The sequence below is a fragment of the Microcaecilia unicolor genome, chromosome 2 (assembly GCF_901765095.1).
Source record: "Microcaecilia unicolor chromosome 2, aMicUni1.1, whole genome shotgun sequence".
NCBI lineage: Eukaryota > Metazoa > Chordata > Amphibia > Gymnophiona > Siphonopidae > Microcaecilia > Microcaecilia unicolor.
Window position 1 is genome coordinate 287,953,140 of NC_044032.1, and position 18,743 is coordinate 287,971,882.

Here is an 18,743-nt window from a genome sequence, read left to right on the forward strand (position 1 = left end):
GGGTACAAACTCCCCCAATCCTACCAGTGCAGTGCTGCTCAAGTGGAGCAGTTTGCCAAAACCTACACATGCTTGAGAGCAGATGTCCCAACAGATCAATATCTGGATTTACATGGATATTTATTCCCCTTCTGAAATGGGCATGCCTAGAATATAAATGTGTTTTTCCCAAATCCTGCCCAAAACACGCTGCTTGCAATTTGCACACACTCAGGGTAGGATTAAGAAATAAGCAAACCAGGGGCGTACCTAGGGCCCTATCAAATGTACTTGTTCGTTCCCAAGGAAGATTTTTCCCTAGTAATTAAGCTGCTGGCAAAAAGAAAAGTGAGCTTCTGAGAACCAGAACTACTACTGCCCATAGAGATCTAGATGTCCTCCCCACACCAGTTGACAGCAGAAAGAAGAAAACAATACTTTTTACCTGCAGCTCCTTCCCCAGCAGTCAAAATCAGGAAGGGCCCTATTCGTATGTTTTAAAATATATTTACACGATGGTTTAGTGGCCCAACCCGTTTGCCTAGGGCCCACTAAAGGCTTAATCCTACCCTACATGCACTTGGGTCTTTGACGTGCACATACCAGCTTTGTAAAATGGGAACTTAAACATCTAACTACTGATTTATGCACGTCTAATAGGCCTTCTAAAATTACCCCCTAAATAAAAACACATAAAAGGCCACCCTCTAAGAAAGCATATTCAGGTCGCAACCCTCATTCTTGTGAAATATTGGGTCACCCCCTAACTCCAGCTCACTAAAAGCCAAATTTTAGTTCCGATTTTCCAGTCGCAAAGCAAGTATTAGCATCCCCTGCAGGTTTCGCTTTCCCCTGGCACAAATACCAGTAACAGTGCTAGTCATAGTATTCGCAAAACTGGCCCATCCAGAGACACTGCCCCACTGCAAGAGTGAACTGACAGTACATTGGAAGAGGAGTATCCCAGGGAAGCCAGCTTCGCGAACACCTGCGCCTGCCCTCAGGGGTTACTTTTACCTGAAATCAGGGAGTGCCACCATCGCCCCTGCACCCTCCGGTCCAAAGCCAAAATGCCTCCCCGCTACAAACAAAAGCCCTAGCCTGCCCGGCCTTTTAATTCCTCACCCTGAAATTTACTTCGCTTCCCATACTGTCAGTGCAACCCTCCGACTCCGCCCCTTTCACCCTCCCCTCGCTCGTCTCTTACCCGTAGCGCGTGCAGCGCGACCAAAAGAAGTAAGCAGACAGGCAGTTCGGTTCGAAAATAATGCCGGATGCCACTGATTGGCGATACTGCCTGAGGAGAGCCACGCACTGAGCCTGCGTGGGGACACGAGAGGGCCGGGACAGGAGGAGCTTGGTAGAGGCGGAGCCCGGAGGGGGAGGGACTCTATCCCTTGGGGGAGTGTCAGAAAAGAGCTGACAACCGCCTCTCACCCAAGGAGCCCACTTGCTTGCGCTGACCTCTTACGTAAGCTTCGCTTGTAGGCGCAATCGCTGTTCCCGTGTGTCTTTCAGATGCTCACGCTGACTGTTGGTTGTTGCTTGTGTATCAGTAGCCGCGGCGCGCCAAGCTTGCCGCCTCAACAGCGCGGCTGTAACCGCGGGAGCGTCATAGGCTGCTGTGTGACGTAGCAGCAAGCAACTTGTTTGCAGAGCCGGAGACGGACGGGGCTGTTTGTTTTTGATCTTGAGGTTCTCTCTATGTGCAGGTTGGAAAATAAACCAAGCTGGACTGCTACAGAGCCCTGCACGGGAGGTATTCAACGAGGTTTATACTGGTAGAATCAATGAGATTTAATAGACAGGAGTGGAAGTGACTATTTAGTCCACTGTAAACAAGGAAGCCAAGTTGGTTAATCTCTGTTTCCACTCCCCCGCGCAGCCGTCATCTTTAGTACAATCAAAAGAAAACAGGCAAACTTATGAGCTGCTTCATCCACGTTGTCGTTCTTTATTGTTGGTCCATCTGTAACGAATCTAAATCTGTTTCAATTGGATAGGCAGTGCCTTAAAAGGTGGAGAACAAAAGATTTATTTATTTATTTTACTTATTGGACAGCTTTTTAATTTATTTGAAAGCTTCCCATATGTAAATACAAATATCATGAAATAACAATTGAATAACACTAAAACAGCTTTAAAAATTATTATAGCTGGTAGAAACAACAATTTTAAACTTGTATTTTGTTTATTTTTCTACACTAAAAACTAAATAAATAAACACACTATATACAATACAGATGGCCAAATGTTAGTGAGGATATCCCGTTTCCTGATGTGTTGATCTTAACTGTTGTAATCTGCCTTGGGAAGCCTGGTGTTACAAAGATGATGGATGTTCTGTCCTCTGACAGCCTTGGGCTAGTTTATAATATGATCCTAAAGCGTGTTTAATGCCTTTACTGTTATTCTCATGTCTGAGGACTTTCATGGCTGCAGTTGTCACTGAAAAGATGAGCAATGCATTGTGCGTAATGTAGTTCGCAGGTAAATGCAGCCACACTTGCCTGTCTGTATAAGAACTGTTACCATTGGTTGCGCTGCTGCCTAGACCTCCTCTCTTTCTCAGCCAAGCTTGGCTCCTTTGTCTACCTGCTATCATTTCCTGCTCCAGGACACAAATCACACCTTTGAATCACTGTGGGTTGAAATTCCATGTATAAAAGGGAAAAAAATGGTGATAGGAGTGTACTACCGTCCGCCTCGCCAGGACGAGCAGGTAGACACAGAAATGATAAAAGAAATCAGAGAGGCGAACAAAATGGGCAATGTGATAATAATGGGTGACTTCAATTATCCAAATATAGACTGGGTAAATGTAACATCGGGACACGCTACAGAGATACAATTCCTTGATGAAATCAAGGACAGCTTTATGGAGCAACTGGTGCAGGAGCCGACGAGAGAAGGAAAAATTCTAGACTTGGTCCTTAGTGGAGCGCATGATCTGGTGAGGGACGTTATGGTACTGGGGCCGCTTGATAACAGTGACCATAATATGATCAGTTTTGACATCGACCTTGAAGTAACTGTACACAGAAAGTCAAATACGTTAGCGTTTAACTTTAAAAAAGGAGACTATGATAAAATGAGAAGAACGGTAAAAAAAAAACTTAGGGGGGCAACTGAGAGAGTAAAAACTGTACAACAGGCGTGGACGCTGTTCAAAAATACCATCCTGGAGGCCCAGGCCATACATATTCCGCAAATTAGAAAAGAAAGACGGAAGTCCAAAAGACACCCGGCCTGGTTGAAAAGTGAGGTGAAGGAAGCTATTAGGGCTAAAAGAAACGCCTTCAGAAAATGGAAGAAGGAACCGTCTGAAAATAACAAGAAACAGCATAAGGAGTGTCAAAACAAATGCAAGGCGCAGATTAAGAAGGCCAAGAGGGAGTATGAAAAAAAGATAGCATTAGAGGCAAAAAAACATAGTAAAAAAATTTTTCGGTATATTAAAAGCAGGAAGCCGGCAAAAGAATCGGTTGGGCCGCTGGATGACCGAGGGGTAAAAAGGGCGATCAAGGAAGACAAAGACGTAGCGGAGAGACTGAATGAATTCTTTGCTTTGGTCTTCACCGAGGAAGATTTGGGTGGGATACTGGTGTCGGAAATGGTATTTCAAGCGGACGAGTCGGAGAAACTTACTGACTTCACGGTAAACCTGGAGGACGTAATGGGGCAGTTCGGCAAACTGAAGAGTAGCAAATCTCCTGGACCGGATGGTATTCATCCTAGAGTACTGATAGAACTGAAAAACGAGCTTGCGGAGCTACTGCTAGTGATATGCAACTTATCCTTAAAATCGAGCGTGGTACCGGAAGATTGGAAGGTGGCCAATGTAACGCCCATTTTTAAAAAGGCTCCAGGGGAGATCCGGGAAATTATAGACCGGTGAGTCTGACGTCGGTGCCGGGGGAAAATGGTAGAGGCTATTATTAAAAACAAAATTACAGAGCACATCCGAGGACATGGATTACTGAGACCAAGTCAGCATGGCTTTTGTGTGGGGAAATCTTGCCTGACCAATTTACTTCAATTCTTTGAAGGAGTGAACAAACATGTGGACAAAGGGGAGTCGGTTGATATTGTGTATCTGGATTTTCAAAAGGCATTTGACAAGGTACCTCATGAAAGGCTACAGAGGAAATTGGAGGGCCATGGGATAGGAGGAAATGTCCTATTGTGGATTAAAAACTGGTTGAAGGATAGGAAACAGAGTGGGGTTAAATGGGCAGTATTCACAATGGAGAAGGGTAGTTAGTGGGGTTCCTCAGGGGTCCGTGCTAGGACCGCTGCTTTTTAATATATTTATAAATGATTTAGAGATGGGAGTAACTAGCGAGGTAATTAAATTTGCTGATGACACAAAGTTATTCAAAGTCGTTAAATCGCGACAGGATTGTGAAAAATTACAAGAGGACCTTACGAGACTGGGAGACTGGGCGGCTAAATGGCAGATGATGTTTAATGTGAGCAAGTGCAAAGTGATGCATGTGGGAAAAAAGAACCCGAATTATAGCTACGTCATGCAAGGTTCCACGTTAGGAGTTACGGACCAAGAAAGGGATCTGGGTGTCGTCGTCGATAACACACTGAAACCTTCTGCTCAGTGTGCTGCTGCGGCTAAGAAAGCGAATAGAATGTTGGGTATTATTAGGAAAGGTATGGAAAACAGGTGTGAGGATGTTATAATGCCGTTGTATCGCTCCATGGTGCGACCGCACCTTGAGTATTGTGTTCAATTCTGGTCGCCGCATCTCAAGAAAGATATAGTAGAATTGGAAAAGGTGCAGCGAAGGGCGACTAAAATGATAGCGGGGATGGGACGACTTCCCTATGAAGAAAGACTAAGGAGGCTAGGGCTATTCAGCTTGGAGAAGAGATGGCTGAGGGGAGACATGATAGAGGTATATAAAATAATGAGTGGAGTGGAACAGGTGGATGTGAAGCGTCTGTTCACGCTTTCCAAATATACTAGGACTAGGGGGCATGCAATGAAACTACAGTGTAGTAAATTTAAAACAAATCGGAGAAAATGTTTCTTCACCCAACGTGTAATTAAACTCTGGAATTCGTTGCCGCAGAAAGTGGTGAAGGCGGTTAGCTTAGCAGAGTTTAAAAAGGGGTTGGACGGTTTCCTAAAGGACAAGTCCATAAACCGCTACTAAACGGACTTGGAAAAATCCAAAATTCCAGGAATAACATGTATAGAATGTTTGTACGTTTGGGAAGCTTGCCAGGTGCCCTTGGCCTGGATTGGCCGCTGTCGTGGACAGGATGCTGGGCTCGATGGACCCTTGGTCTTTTCCCAGTATGGCATTACTTATGTACTTATGTACTTATTCCTACTATCTCTGTCCTGAGAGGTCAGCCAGGTATGACCTTTCCCTCCAATCGAGGGCCGCCCTCTTGGACCTCCCTTGCCACCTTATGACAGTCTCTGTCCCCTGGGCTTGCAAGCCTTCTTGACCTTTCTGTCCCTCTGGCCATGAGGCATTCTCCATCTTGCTTCAAACCAGCACTTGGCCTGCTCCCAACTCCCTGGAACGAACTTGTTTGTTTTTTTTAACCTTGAATATATCTTCTCAGTGAAATATTGCACTTTCCAGTCACCCAGCTCTGAGATACTTCTATCTGCTCAACTATTTCTCACCTGCAACCACTGAAACAGCTCTCAGAATTACCTTCAGATGTGTCTGGTGTGCCAAGGTTATACTCCAAGATATCAAGACTTTACAGTAACAAGTCTATGAGAGTCTTGACAATGGAATATATTGAAATTAAATGGAAGTAGAATTAAACTGTCTTTTCATTGAGCCACATGGGATCACATCTTCATCTTTTTTTTGTAGAAGTTTACCTTTTAGATACACATGGATTATTCAGTTTTGAACAAGTTGCAGGGGCAAGTGGTTTTATAAGTCAAAATAAAAATACATATTTTGTTTCATGCAGATCTCTTTTGTTTAAACATAAATGGGCTATAAGCCCCTATTGCAGTCCATTTGTTCTCTTATATTTTGTTCTTCTAATGACTTATACTGTGCCAAAACTGAAAATTATCTCTATCTGGTTGATAATAAAAGGAGCTCATTGTGATCACTATCCACCCTAAAAGGTTGTTTTGTGGCTGCACATGTAGAATCGTGATACTGAATAAATAAGTGTATGTTTGTGTCCCTAGTCATGCATCCTAAGTTTATATAATCCTTTCAAGAAATCCAGTTAACCTTTTAACTTATTAGTGGAGCATAATCACAGAGGCGTGGTATGATCACATTTTCAATATGGTAGTACTAGAGCCCAGCTAAGGAGCAGGTTATTTTGAGATAGTGTTCACTGGACCAATCTTTCTTTCCTTATGCCATCACTATCCAGCAGTATAGGCATTGTCTTAAAAGGTGGAGGATAAAGGATTTTTTTTCTTACATTTATATCGCACATTATCCCAAGCAAAGTTGGGTTCAATGTGGCTTACATTTGAAAATACAGTGAGAATAATAGAATTTAGTTATATCATGGGAATAAATAGATGGATATGTCTGAAACATTTAACAAAGTTGAGATTAGCATATATACCCAACTGGACATTTAAAAGTTTGTCCTTTAATGATACCACATGTTCAGAAACCCATAGCCATTAGTATAGGCAGTTATTCAAAGATTATCATATGCACACACCACAGCAGGCATCCATCACATTGCAACAGAGTACATCCAAAATTTAATTTTTATTTCCTTATTTCTATCTTCCAAAATTCCAGACAGCAGATGTACAGATCTGTATACTGCACAAGCCGGCATGTTTGAAAATATAGAGGCTCATTTTCAAAGCACATAGACTTACAAAGTTCCATAGGTTTCTATGCAACTTTGTAAGTCTAAATGCTTTGAAAATGAGCACCATAGTGAGATTAATAAAAATGCAACCAGCAATAAAGAATGACAACTCGGATGCAGCAGCTCATAGGTTTACTTGCTTTGTTTTGCGTGTACAGGGATGACGACTGCAAGGGGAAGGGGAAACTTAGACTGACCTAATTAGCTTCAACATTTTGACATCATTTGGTCTCCTGTCTATTAAACCTCCTTGGGTAGAACAGCAGACTTTGGTCCCACATGCAAAATACTGAATAGGAGACCAGTAAGAATGATATAGACAGAAAAATGTTCATTGGGCATATTTTACCAGGAGAGGGTAGGGTTAAATGGCCATTTTTCTCAATGGAGTAGGGTGAATAGTGGCGTAACTCATGGATCTGTACTGGGACAGGTGCTATTTAATTTAACATATATATAAATGACCTCCAAATCAGAAAGACTAGTGAGGTGATTAAATTTGCAGAGGAACACACAATTATTCAAAGTTGCCATAACACGTGCAGACTGTGAAAAATTGCACGAAGACCTTAGAAAACTGGAAGACTGGGCATCTAAATGGCAGATGAAATTTAATGTGGACAAATGCAAAGTGATGCACTTTGGGAAGAATAATCTGAATCATAGTTACCTGATGCTAGGGTCCTCGTTAGGAGTCAGGACCCAAGAAAAAGATCTAGGTGTCACTGTAGACAATATCCCAGAGTGTGGCAGTGGCCAAAAAAGCAAACAGGATGCTAGGAATTATTAGGAAAGGGAAACTAAGACCAAGAATATTATAAGGCCTCTATCGCTCCATGAGTATTTCGTTCAATTCTGGTCGCCATATCTGAGAAATGATATTGCAGAATTAATAAAAGGTTCAAAGAAGAGTGACCAAAATGATAAAGGGGGTAGAATTCCTCCCGTGTGAGAAAAGGCTAAAGAGGTTAGGGCTCTTCAGTTTGGAAAAGAGACTGCTGAGGGGAAATATGTTTGAGGTCTACAAAATCCTGAATGGTGTAGAACTGGTAAAAGTGAATCGATTTTTTTTTTATTTTTTTTTTACTCTTTCAAAAAGTGCAGGGGATAGATACTTGATGAAATTACATGGAAATACTTTTAAAACAAATAGGAGGAAATACTTTTTCACTCAAAGAATAAACTCTGGAACTCATTGGAGGGTGAGGTAACAGCATATCTGGGTTTAAAAAAGGTTTGAACAATTTCCTTGAGGAAGAGTCCATAGTCAGCTATAGAGATAGACATGGAGAAGCCACTGCTTGCCCCGGGATCAGTAACATGGAATGTTGCTACTATTTGGGTTTCTGCCAGGTACTTGTGACCTAGATTGGCCCCTATCAGAAGGAGGATACTGAGCTAGATGGAACATTGGTCTGACCCAGTATGGCTATTCTTAGGTTTTGTTAGTTGGTTACTTGTTATATCACTCACCTGACTATATGTTTGTGCCTATAAATTACAAGGTACTGGATATTCTGGTTTTTGTTCCACTATATCATGAAAATTCAATAACAATTTATTACTAGGCTGCAGCAAAAAGTGGTCTCATCGTTCCCTTGCTGGGTTTTTCCCACACACTAAGGCCATTTTTGCTGCAGCTATAAAATAGCTGATTTCTCTTTTTTGTATTAATGGCCATGTTCTAATGTTGCATTAGATTATTAACTATAAACACACTTGGAGGTGATCACCCTTCATATAAGTCAACAATATCTAGAAAAGTAGGGAAATCTCTTTGCTACAACTTGACAGAAATATACTTTTGCAATCTTAGCTTGAACGCTAGACGTGTTTTGAGAGGAAAAGGCCTCGAGAAGCCCCCAGTTCTATTATAGCTTCAGGGGCTGGACTCCATCATCGGCCAAAAACCTCTAACTTAGTAGCAGTTGTTATTGTGAGCATGCAATCTTAACGAATCTTATAGATTACTTAGCTTGTATTGTTGCTCGCTTATTCTCGCTTATTCTCTGCTCGTTTCACTTCTTATGCGAGTCTTGCGGTCTTTCCACCACCTGGTCTTTCTCCGATTCACCATAGCAAAGATATTAACGGAGACCACAGACCCTGAGGCAGGTTGTCGAAATGCTGGCCACCGTAGGTCGTGGTCAGAATTCCAGGTGGTGGAAAGACCGCAAGACTCACATAAGAAGTGAAGCGAGCAGAGAATAAGCAAGCAACAATACAAGCTAAGTAATCTATTGCATGCTCACAATAACAACTGCTACTAAGCTAGAGGTTTTTGGCCGATAATGGAGTCCAGCCCCTGAAGCTATAATAGAGCTGGGGGCTTCTCGAGGCCTTTTTCTCTCAAAACACGTCTAGCGTTCATGTTCTAATGTTGCCATTAACGCGTGGCCATTTACAAAAATTACCGTGTGAGGACTTAATACCACCCATTTTGTAGGCTGTAAGAGCTCACATGGTAATCCTGTGCTAACCTGTTAGCATGTAGTAATGTAGTTGCTCTAGCTAATTAGTGCAGGAATGCCCATTGACATGCCCCCTCCAAAAATATATATTTTTAGTATGTGGATTAGCGCACGCTAAATTGGCACTTACAGCAGGTTGCTTGAGCATGGCCCATGGTATGCCATTTTAAGCTGCATTGGGCACATGTTGCCTAATGCAGGTAGAAAAAGAGAAACTCAGAGATTTCCCAGAAAAGAGTAAAGAGGGGAAAACTGTATTCTGGAGGAAACTGGAAAAATAGCAGTTGTAGCAGCAAAATGTTACTCCTGGGGGAGTACTGCCCACTGCAAAATTTGCACAGATTTCCCCACCTCCGCAGACTGCACAGAATTCTGCGTTTTCCACACAGAAAATGCAGTTCAAACAAACAGTTGAGCTCAAGAGGGTAGAGGAGAAGGCAGCAGCCTGATGTATGTAACTCCTTGTTTGGCTGCGCCATCGGGAAAGGGGAGAGTGAGTCAAGAAATGCGGATGTGGTGGTTTGCAGGGGGGTTTGGGAAAGGTGGATGGAGTAGTGTGTGCTGGGGAGGGTGGGGGCTAGAAAAAGGTGGATGGGGTGGGGTGGGAGAAGGGGTGTGAGCCTGGCGAAAGGTGGATGGAGTCAAGTTTGCCATGGGAGGGGACTGAAGAAAGTTGGATGAGGTGTGTGTGTCATCTGAGGGTGTGAAGGATTGCAGGAAGATGGATGGGATTGTGTATGTTATTGGAGGGAGTTATGTAGGCTGTTTAGGGGGTGTCTGGAGCAAGGTAGATGGGGTGGTCTGTATCATGGAGGGACTGGAGAAAGGTGTGTTATAGGTGATAGGGCTGGTGAAAAGTGGATGGAGTGTGTGTGCTGAGGGGATTGGGGCAGAGAAAAATAAGGTAGGGGTTAGCCTGGGAGAGGGGGAAGATACTTTGGGTTGGACAGAACAGGGGTTTTGCCAGGACTTAAGGAGGGCATCATGGGCGGTCGGTAACTCAGATGATTGGGGAGGCTAAAGTGGATGGAGCTGGGGTCAGGGTATGAGTAGGGTTAGGATGAGGTATGGGGTGGAGTGGGGGGCAACACCTACAGTATGTCAGCAGTAAAAGGATAGTGGAACACTTTTGAACATTGCAAAGGAATCCTTCACTGGTGTGGCTCTGGTGCAGCTGTATCAGCTGTCTTCCTAGTAGTTGTGTAATATGCACACTGAATACACTCCAGGAATTATGTGCCGAAAATAGTGCACCAAAATAATACAACATATTAAACAGAACAATATTTGCAGTATTCTGGAAATATATACAAGTGTTTTTTAACACAGATCTATAAGCCCTCCAGAGACAGGGAAATACCTACTGTATCTGAATGTAACTCTCACTGAGCTACAATTGAAAAATGCATGAACTAAATCCAAATCCAAAATCCAGTACCAGGCACACTGTGAAGTAATACAAAAACCTACAAAATCGCTCTGGACCTATAAAGCAATTCTACTGTGCCATAATACTAACTTCCAGGGGTCATACAAGTCCTTCCCAGAAAAATAACTATACCTTAAACAGCGGTTCCCAAACTGCGCCGTGACACCCTGGTGAGCCGCAGCAAACTCTTAGGGGTGCCATGGCAAATCCTAACCTCCCGCCTCTACCTGAACCGCCTCCTCTCCTCCCCCCTCCCACATACCCATTCCTGCCGCTTCTCTAGATGAGCAGTAGTAGCAAAACAAGCAGCAGCCACACGGGGCAGGGCTGGACTCTTCATACACGTGGCTAATGATCCTGCCCCCTTAAACATCACTTCCTGTTCTGGGGCACAACCGGCAGCGCATGTATGGAGAGTCCAGTCCCGCATGGCTGCAGCTTGTTTTGCCATTGCTGCCGCTCATCTAGAGAAGAAGCAGTGGCAGGGAACCTGGAGCTTGAGACTGCAGCGGAGCACCCCCCGGGCTGGTCCAGGTAAAGGTGAGCAGTGGAAGAAAATGTGGGGGGGGGGGGGGGGAGAGAAGGAGACCTGTGTGGCTGGGGTGCCACGAAAAATTGTTTGGACACAAAGGGTAACATGAACCCATAAAGTTTGGGACCCACTGCCATAATCATAGCAGTGGGCAGAAGAACATCAGTATACCTATTGGAAAACTAAACAAGCTGAATTAGTACCAGTCAGTCCTACACAGACACTCGATGCTAACAGAATACTTGGCCTTTTTCACACATGGCCAGAGGCAGACCCTCATCAAGTATAGAATAAGTACGCACAAACTAAAAATAAAAATGTGTAAACAAAAATTAAACAATGCCAAGAAGACATACTCTGCATAAAAGAAATAGAAACAGTGACGCATCCCTTTGTACTGTGCAAAATAAAGGAGTCCTTTTACTAAGCGGCGGTAAGCACTACCATGTTCTTCCCATGCGCCAAAATGCACTACCATCAGGCATCTGCACACAGTTCCCCTCTCCCATGGCATGCACTTCAACTTTCTCCAAACGCCCCCACCCCCTCCCAAATTCACCTTTCATCAGCCCTCGGCCCCCTTGCAGTGGCACACCCTTCATCCAACTTTCTCCAGCCCCCCACCCCTCAGCACACCCCACCTCATCCACCTTTTTCTAGCCCCCTACCTTGTATTTTTTAGCACCAGAGGCGTGTTTGGGGAGCAGAGAGTATGCATGCCCAGTGCTAATTGTTCAATGCAGCTACATTGCCGCAAGGCAACTGATTAGCACATGAGCCCTTTCCACCTACTAAATAGGTGTCAGTAAGGGCTCAAGCACTAATGGCCATGCTCTAATTTGGAAAAAGGTCTGGCCATTAATGGAAAAAATGGAACTGCAACCATGTTATAGCCGCACTAAAAGTGGCATCAGCGTACAGGAAAACCCACACACTAATTTGAGTCCATGGCCCCTTTTAGCACAGCTTAGTAAAAGGGCCACATACAGAGCAGATGTAAATTTCAAAAACTGATATATTCCAATTGCTACATTAAAAATTAACAAAACAGAAAATAAGGTGATACTTTCTCATTGGACTAACTTATTAAACATTTTTTGACTAGTTTTCAGAGGCCAAAAGCTCCTTCTTTAAGGGTTCCTTTTAAAAAGCCACACTAGCGATTCCCGCGCAGCAAATGCGACAAAATCCATTCAGTTCCTATGAGCTTCGCGTTTGCTGCACTGGAATCAGTAGCACGGCTTTGTAAAAGGAACACTAAGTCAGGACAAGCATACTGTTACAGCAGAAGTAGGTTTTGGTCTCTGAAAGCTAGTAAAAAAATGTATTTAGTCCAGTATAAAGGAGTCACCTTATTTTTGTTGTCTTTTGTTCTTTTTCTTTTTCTTTTACTTGTATAGTAAAGTGGACTAACATGGCTACCACATTACTTCATCCGAAATTACAAATAAAATTATTTTTCTACCTTTGCTGTCTAGCCATATAATTTTTCTAATTGTGTTGGTCCCAGTTTCTGGTTACTGTTTTTCTGTCTTCTTTTAACTCTTTCCAAGGGTCTCCTGTCCATATGTAATTTTTTTCTCTCCTGTCTTCTTCACCTCTTCCACTACAACCAACACTGATCTGTTCCTTTTGGCTTTCTTCCATTTTTTTTCTGCCTATCCATTTAGATTTTATTGATATTATCCTGTTTTCAATTTCCCTCTTTTTACTGCATATAACTACAGCTTTCCATCTCTTTCCCTCACTCTGTTCTCCCATTCTCCTTTCTCATATTTCCCAGTTTTTCACTAACTTCTCTCTCCCACTGCCATCCATCATCTTCTCCCTTTCTGTTTCTATCACTTGCCATCCAGCTAGAGAATGACATGGTTACCGTTACTGTGGCTATACTGTGGTAAATCCGCTGTAAGGGCCACAACCTGACTAGAATCACCGCGGATGCGGGAACAAAGCTTTTTACCGCCCCATGGAAACAGTAAAAAGTCTTGTTCCGGTGTTAACAAATCTTTTAATTCATTCCCGTCCTCCTCCCCATGGGCGTCATTTACATTTTCCTACAGCCGGCAGTAATTCACAGTCACAGGCTAGCTCTGTGTTATTCCTCGTGCTGCGTCCCACCCTCTCTACTGCAACTTCCTGTTTAGCGTCAAAACAGGAATTTGCCCTAGAGAGAGCAGGGCATGGCAGAAGGAAGGCCATGGAGTCGGCCTGTGACTGTGAATCGCTGCAGGAAAATATAAGTTTGTGGGCTTCCTGTTGTTTTTATGTTTCCTCAAAGTACACAGAGGAGGGCTGGGTGTCCTGCAAAAGACAGGAGAAAAATAATATTCACCTTAGCTGTTCACACATTCACAAAAAAACAAGTTCCATGGGTGGCCTGCCATGCCTTACTGTGCAACTATTATAATACTATTCTACTCGGTCCTTCTGCTTGATGCATGGGATAGTTAATGCACCAGAGCCGATGGAGATGGGGCGGGGGACAAACTTTGTCCCCATGCCATTCTCTACATCCAGCATCTTTGTCTCTCCCTCTCCCACCACCATCTAGCATTACCTTTCATCTCTTCCCCACGTGCCATTGTGGAACTGGAAAAATTAGAGTTAACATGTCTTAAATTTGTGAGTTATTGACAAATGCTAGCTTATTATTATTATTATTATTATTTATTGCATTTATATCCCACATTTTCCCACCTATTTGCAGGCTCAATGTACAAATAGAAGTAATTGTTACTGCAGACCTTTTTATCTATATTGACAAAGAAAGGCCTTTAGATAAGAAAGGTTAAAGAAGATCTAAAACTGACCAGTATTTGTGATAGATGACTTCTTTTGGAAAAGAAACACAGAGTATGATTTAAACTAAAGAGAACAGACTTTATAAATGTTAGTCTATTATTAAAATAGTTGAGAAATACTGTGTAACAGGCTTTTTTCCATTGTACTATGCTGTATATTTTAGACTTTTAGCATATTTGCTTAGTTAAGTTTAGCATTCTAAAAAAGATGTTTTGCTAATGCTGTGAAATTCTGTGTAGATGGATTAATTAAACTCATGGGGTTGAGGGTATAAATGAGAGCATTTGGTTTGTCAAACTTCAAGGGGACTTGGAAGAAGAGGGATTCCCCAGTCTTCCCTCTTTGTTGCCAACAAGAAATATTATGTGGCTCTAATAAAAGACCAGTTTTACTGATCTCTTTTGGTACAATGAATTTTATTTCTCAAAAATTATGAACATTCAACGCCATCTAGCAACTCCTTTCTTGTTTTTCTTCCCCCCCCCCCCCCCCCCCCCCCCGCCATCCAGCATCCCTTCTCATCTCTTTCTCCCCCTTGCCAGCTAGCATCTCTCCCCACATCTAGCATTGCCTTATCTGTCTCTCCCCCCACATCCAGCATTACCCCCTGTCTGTCTCTTTCTCCCTACATCCAGCATTGCCCCCCATCTCTCTCTCTCTCCGCAAATCCCAAATTGTCCTATCTCTCTTTCTCCCCAGGCATGCAGCAATACTGTCTCTCTCTGTCTCCCTACACCATCCAGCTTTGCCCCTCTCTATCTCTCTCTCACTCCCTCTTCCTATGCGATATTTCCCCTCTCTTCTGTCTCTCATTCTCTCTATCTCATAGCCTCTGTCTCTCCTCCCCCCCTTCCAGTATTGCCATCTCTGTCTCTCCCTCTCCTCCCATCCAGTCTTGCCTCATTTCTCTCTCCCTTCCCATCCACCCCTGTCCTGCAACACAGTTTTGTTTCCTTCCTCCCATTGCACCTCTGCTGAGCCCGCGATAATAACCATAGAAAACCGTGAGACCCAGCTTTCTGCAGCACCACCAGTGCTTCCTGTGCTGGTCCCAGAAGCTTACATCACAAGAGGCAGGACTGGCACAGGAAGCACTAGAGGCATTGCAGAGAGCTGGGTATCGCAGTCTTCTATGGTTTATTAACGCTGGCCCAGCGGAGGTACAATGGGAGGGAGCAAAACTGTTCTGCAGGGTAGGGGTGGATGGGAGGGGAGAGGCAGTGATTCCAGCAGGCAGGAAAGGTCATGGTTCAGGTTGGGGAGACTTATGGGCTTATTTTCGAAAAAGAAGAACGCCCATCTTTCGACATAAATGGGAAGATGGGCATCCTTCTCACAGGGTTGTCCAAATCGGTATTATCGAAAGCCAATTTTGGACGTCCCCAACTGCTTTCCATCACAGGGATGGCCAAAGTTCAAGGGAGCGTATCGGAGGCGTAGTGAAGGCGGGACGGGTGTGCCTACTAGGATGTCCTCAACCCATAATCGAAAGAAATAAGGACGTCCCTGATGAACACTTGGATGACTTTACCTGGTCGTGTTTTTCTTACGACCAAGACACAAAAAGGTGCCTGAAATGATCAGATGACCTCCCCTTACTCCCCCAGTGGTCACTAACCCACTCCCACCCTCAAAAAAACATCTTTAAAAATATTGATTGCCAGCCTCAGATGTCATACTCAGGTCCATCACAGCAGTATGCAGGTCCCTGGAGCAGTTTTAGTGGGTACTGCAGTGCACTTCAGGCAGGCAGACCCAGGCCCATACCCCCCCTACCTGTTATGTTTGTGGAGGAAACAGCGAGCCCTCCAAAACCCACGACAAACCCACTGTACCCACATCTAGGTGCCCCCCGTCACCCTTAAGGGCTATTGTAGTGGTGTACAGTTGGGGATAGTGGGTTTTTGGGGGCTCAGCACACAAGGTAAGGGAGCTATGTACCTGGGAGCAATTTCTGAAGTCCACTGAGTAGAGAGGTGTGGTAGCCATGTTAGTCCACTTTTAAAGGTAATCAATAGAAATCAAACAAAATAAAACATGAAAAAGAAAATAAGATACCTTTTTTAATGGACATAACTTAATACATTTCTTGATTAGCTTTCGAAGGTTGCCCTTCTTCGTCAGATCGGAAATAAGCAAATGTGGTTGATGACAGTATATATAAGTAAAACATCCAAGCATTTCATTGACAGTCTAACAGGGTGGGGATGGGTAGGAGGTATGCATGGGAACATCAAAGCATTTCAGAGATAGGCTAACAGGATGGGGTGGATATATTTTTTTTTTTTGTTACATTTGTACCCCGCGCTTTCCCACTCATGGCAGGCTCTATGCGGCAGGCAATGGAGGGTTAAGTGACTTGCCCAGAGTTCACAAGGAGCTGCCTGTGCCGGGAATCGAACTCAGATAGGTGAGATGAGGGTGATAAACAGAGCAATACAACTTTATGGTTTATAACGGGCTAGAAAACCCAGATCTCTGTTAAGTCCTGTCTGTTGGGTGTCAAAATATTCAATCATTCTGACTTCAAAGGTCTTACGTTCCTGTATTGTTTTAAAGTTACCTTTCAGGATTCTTACTATGAAGTCACTGGTTCATAGTAAGAATCCTGAAATCAGAAACGACCAAGTCTAGGGACAATCATCTCTAAGGACGACCAAATTTCAGGATTTGGGCGTCCCTGACCATATTACCGAAATGAAAGATGGACGTCCATCTTGTTTCGAAAATACGGGTTTCCCCGCCCCTGGATGGGACGTTTTGCGAGGACGTCTCTTTCGATTCTGCCCTCCAAGCCTCCTCAAGCCTCTTCTAGGGGGTGACTATGGAGGGCAGTGAATGCTGAGGGTTGGGGGAAGAGTATATGAAGAGCAGTGAAGGTTGAGGGGATGAGGAGAGAGAGAACTCTAGAAGGCAGAGTGCTGCTAGAGGGTACAGAACAAGTGAACAGAAAGAGAGTGGAAGGAGGGGGACAAGCATTGGAAGTGTTTACCCTGGAGAAGGGGCAGAGAAAATTGGGAGCTGAACTGCAGAAGGGATACAAGCTAAGAGAGAAATGGAGAAGATGTGACCTGAAGAGTGCTGGGGTGGGGGTATGTCATATCTGGGGGGGGGGGGGGGGAGAAGCCAGCCCTTAAAAGGAATTCTGCACGAGAAAATTACATATAAAGTGTGCAGAATTTTCAAATATTTGTGCACAAAGGTTTTTTGCGCAGAATTCCCCCAGGAGTAAATATGTAGTGTCTTGCCACTAGGCAAGACATGGAAACTGACTAGGGATAATATGAACCAGAACCTGGTAACAGTCCATGTCATTGACCTCTTTGTATATTATAATTGTAATTTTGCTGTTGCTGTTATTACTTTGTACATTATCTCCTTTTCTTTTTGCTTTTCACCTTAACTGCTACTTTAACAACACAGGGAAAAAAATGTCATGCTAATAAAGATATCTGATCTGATGTTCCCCAGCTGCTGCTAAATGAGGTAGAAGAATCCCCCAAAACAGGGTTAGTAAGGTTGGACGTAGGAAACTGATCAAAGTCCCATGTGAAAGTTGTGATGAAAGGCATGGCACTGGGAAAGTATACAGATTTAAATCTCAGTCACGTTTCAAGTTTATTTGATATACGGGAAATAAGTAACCCTTTATTTGTCAATTTGTGATAACCCTCATTTTACTACAGGACAAGGATACATTTTTTTTTATATATTTGGGCTCAAAAGGGGATCAAATACATTTTGCATGCAGTTAATGACGAGGGACTCACAAAATAAATTTTAGATCTGCAGCAAATCTATAACATCATGGATTCGGAAATTGTTCAAGACACTCTGGCCGAAGTGTACACTTTGGGGTCCCAGTTGCTGGTCCCCTTGACCTTCCACCACCACTATTTGCAGGATACTATTGGCATCTTTCTGGAATACAGATTTACAAATCTCTATTTCCTCTCAACAGTTACAAACTTTCATTATTTGTTTACAACAACAAGTAGACCATGTTCCACATCGAGAAATGCTCTACAAATTTGCTCTCCAATTGTATATTTCTCCTCACCGTGCCTATCGCACTGGCGTGGCCACTAGAGAGATGCCCTAAATGTCACTTTGAAGGAGCAACCCTGGGGCATATGTTTTGGAATTGTTCTGTTGTGCACAGTTTTTGGACTCACCTTTTGGCAGATTTTTCTGTAATTGTGGTCACATACAGTGGGGGAAATAAGTATTTGATCCCTTGCTGATTTTGTAAGTTTGCCCACTGACAAAGACATGAGCAGCCCATAATTGAAGGGTAGGTTATTGGTAACAGTGAGAGATAGCACATCACAAATTAAATCCGGAAAATCACATTGTGGAAAGTATATGAATTTATTTGCATTCTGCAGAGGGAAATAAGTATTTGATCCCCCACCAACCAGTAAGAGATCTGGCCCCTACAGACCAGGTAGATGCTCCAAATCAACTCGTTACCTGCATGACAGACAGCTGTCGGCAATGGTCACCTGTATGAAAGACACCTGTCCACAGACTCAGTGAATCAGTCAGACTCTAACCTCTACAAAATGGCCAAGAGCAAGGAGCTGTCTAAGGATGTCAGGGACAAGATCATACACCTGCACAAGGCTGGAATGGGCTACAAAACCATCAGTAAGACGCTGGGCGAGAAGGAGACAACTGTTGG

The 18,743-nt window shown here is 43.6% G+C and overlaps 2 protein-coding genes across 2 annotated transcripts in view; one reads left to right on the forward strand and one right to left on the reverse strand.

Moving 5' to 3' along the window:
* The window catches only part of CCDC171 (coiled-coil domain containing 171), a 665,674-nt gene extending 664,393 nt beyond the window's left edge, over positions 1–1,281 (reverse strand). Inside the window, 1 exon segment of the mRNA XM_030194229.1 lies at positions 1,187–1,281. The gene's annotated coding sequence lies outside the window, so the exon portion shown is untranslated.
* A 235-nt stretch (positions 1,282–1,516) lies between these two features.
* ACO1 (aconitase 1) overlaps positions 1,517–18,743 on the forward strand; it is a 241,233-nt gene continuing 224,006 nt past the window's right edge. The window contains exon 1 of the mRNA XM_030194231.1: positions 1,517–1,738. The gene's annotated coding sequence lies outside the window, so the exon portion shown is untranslated. The remainder of the gene's footprint in view (positions 1,739–18,743) is intronic.